The sequence below is a fragment of the Beta vulgaris genome, chromosome 1 (assembly GCF_026745355.1).
Source record: "Beta vulgaris subsp. vulgaris cultivar EL10 chromosome 1, EL10.2, whole genome shotgun sequence".
Taxonomy (NCBI): domain Eukaryota; kingdom Viridiplantae; phylum Streptophyta; class Magnoliopsida; order Caryophyllales; family Amaranthaceae; genus Beta; species Beta vulgaris.
This window is the reverse complement of record NC_079202.1, coordinates 36,915,039-36,917,853: the sequence shown is the minus strand read 5'-3', so window position 1 is coordinate 36,917,853 and position 2,815 is coordinate 36,915,039. Positions and strand designations below refer to the sequence as shown.

General features: G+C 33.0%; 1 long non-coding RNA gene across 1 annotated transcript; it reads left to right on the top strand.

The window, feature by feature from the left end:
* Positions 1-1,243: 1,243 nt before the first annotated feature.
* Positions 1,244-2,481, top strand: LOC130592169 (uncharacterized). Its single transcript, XR_008970381.1, has 2 exons — positions 1,244-1,309; positions 2,288-2,481. It is a non-coding gene; the product is annotated as an uncharacterized LOC130592169 (long non-coding RNA).
* Positions 2,482-2,815: the final 334 nt, after the last annotated feature.

The following is a 2,815-nucleotide window of genomic DNA, read 5'->3' as shown; positions in this document are numbered from 1 at the left end:
CAAGCGAACGAAGCGACGCCGACGAAGCGGCCAAGCGAATTGCCCACGACCACAGCCAGCCCACTGGCCTCGAACGCAAGTCGCCATCGCCTCGTCGTTATTGTAATCCCCCACAATTTTAAAGAATTTTCATAAATATATTAAAGTATTTATGTAGTTATATTTAAATCCAAATGAGTTTGGAAAATGATTTGACTTTTAAAAAGGGTTGACTATTTTAAAAGTCAACTGTAATTATTTTTCATAGCTTAATAAAATTTGAAATATTTTAATTAAGCATGTTTTAATAAGAGTTTTAAATACTAAAAGTATATATTGAAAAGGTAGTTAATGGAATCGAAAGCCCAAAAGTGATAAAAAGGGAAAGAGTAATTTGATGACTAAAGTTTTAGATAGCCCATCTTATTAGTCATCAAGGTTCATTAATTAAAATCTCTTTTCCTAAGCCCACAAGTACAAGACTTTATATATTCCTAAAAACCCAATATTTTACCCTACACACTTTATTTCTCCTCCTTCTCACGTGATTCTCTCTCTCACTCGGCATTCACTCTCTCTCCTCCTTGTGCGTCGTTTTTCATGTTTTTCCCTCAAAAGTTTGTTTCTTCTTCTTCAAGTAACGTTTCTTGTTGAACAAGAAACGTCACAAATCTTTTCAAGAGCCGAGTATTGCTGCCGCCGGTCCCTTCTTTGCTGCCACTGCTGTCCGGCGCCCTTCCTTCTTCCATTGTTGTGGTTGTTTTTCTTTCTTCCTCTCTAAGATTCCATTAAAGTACTAGTTTTATGTTATTTTATTATTAATTACCATGTTTATGATTTAAATTACTGTTTTATATGCATATATATATTTCGGTTATTATGTTTATTATCATAACAAATTTCAGATTTAATATGTTAAGTTTATTTTAGTTTTTATCATGAAATTTATAGTTTTTAGGGTTTTTATTACTAGAAACTATATATATAAAGTATAAATCATGAGATTTGGTTAGTACATAATTTTATATGTATTGAATATATTTTCAGAAGATTTATTAAATTTTATAAATGCTGTAATTTCAGAAAATAAGTATTTTAAGAGTTTTAAATGATTTTTAATCACTAATAGTTGTACTATACTAGGGATTAAAAATAACGAAAGTTTGGTACGTAAAAACGATTTTAAAACACGTTTAAGGGGGTTTTGATCGTTTTAAAGTTGTGTAAATTTTAGTTCAAATTTATTTTCATTATTTTATTTTCTAGGCGGAGATTTCGTAGTAGGAGACTTTTAGCGAGTAAAAGTGGCCTACCGATTTGTTTATACAAGGTACGTACATCGTCTACGTGCTATTGATTTAGAAGCATGCTCTAAGAGTATTTATTTATTAGTATCATGTATAGGACTCTATTTGTTCATATATATGATTACTGGAATTGTTTTACATGTATTTGCCTGGTGCTACATGTAAACTAGAGGTGTTTATGATTATAAATGTTTGTATGGAAGATTGATGCAAGCAGGATAAGTCAAGTTTATTTATTAATTCGTGAGTGAATTAATGTAAGTTAGAGTGAATCATGATGTTTTACATGGATTCTTGAGTATTGTTATTATGTTATAAGGACCGTGGATCTTATTTGGTAAGTGACAAGTTATACCTATATAAAGGTAAAGTTTATTGTTGGCTAGGTTCAACAAGTAAAGTTAGTAAAGTATAAAAAGGAATTTAAAGGAGTCTTGATTGATAAGTTGTGAACACTTAAAATCTGAAGATAAAAGAGATTCTTTTATGATTGTTTGAGTATTAGTTATGTGTTGCTTGTTTGTTGTGTCAACACAAGTAATAAAATATATTCAACGTAAAGTGAAACGAGAATAGGTTATAGACTTTAGACTGGTGCACGTCTGAGTTGGACATAAGGGTTGGGGTTATGGTGAGCGTGCCATAGCTTTTCTAGGAATGGATTGATCACCATCCCTCTTTATTTCAAAGGTTCCTCGATATCGCATGTCACTCTGAAGTGCGGAGTCGCGCCCGCATTTCATCTTAGTAGGCAAGACAACTCGTCCCAATAACTATTCCATTTAAGTGATAAAAAGTTGGTTTTAGTTTAGTTCAGTAAAAGTTGTCTGCATATTATTATACACTTATGTTATTATTTGTTCCTGCATGTTATTTTGTAGTATCATGTTTAGGATGATTTATGTCTGATATGTAGTACTCAGCTTTGCTGATTACGTGCTTGTTGTGTGTGTGATCATGGCTTTGCCTATTGATCCTGTGGTGATCCTTCGGGGGAGCAGAGTCAAGACAGCATTGACATTACAGGTTCGCAGATGCATCTCATTGGGAATCTGGAATGGAGAGACTCTTGTATTACTAGTATCATTTAAGTTGTTTTCGTAGGAACTTATGTTTTCAGACAATAGTTAAGTTGGTGTGTTTTTAGTTCTGACATTGTTTGGTTCGAAAGTTTTAATAAAGTTGTTTTAGAAGTTGTTTTCCGCTGCAAAATTCTGAGTAAGCCGATACGTTATCACACGGGCGATAATGCCTGGGTAATTCTCTAAGTTTTATATTATAAAGTTATTTCTAGAGAGAGAATTATCGGGGTGTTACAGTTATCGCTCCTTTACTCCGTCGTTTGATCCCCACCACCACGAAGCCGCCTCCGACGAGTTTCCTTCTTCGCCGGATTCGGCGGTCTCTCTAACCGTCGCGATAGTGTTTTTTTTGTTCATTTTTTATTTTTTAGATCTAAACTTCTGTATTATTTATTTTCTTCATTTTTTTATTTTGTCATTCAGATATGATTTTTAGGATTGTCTTCA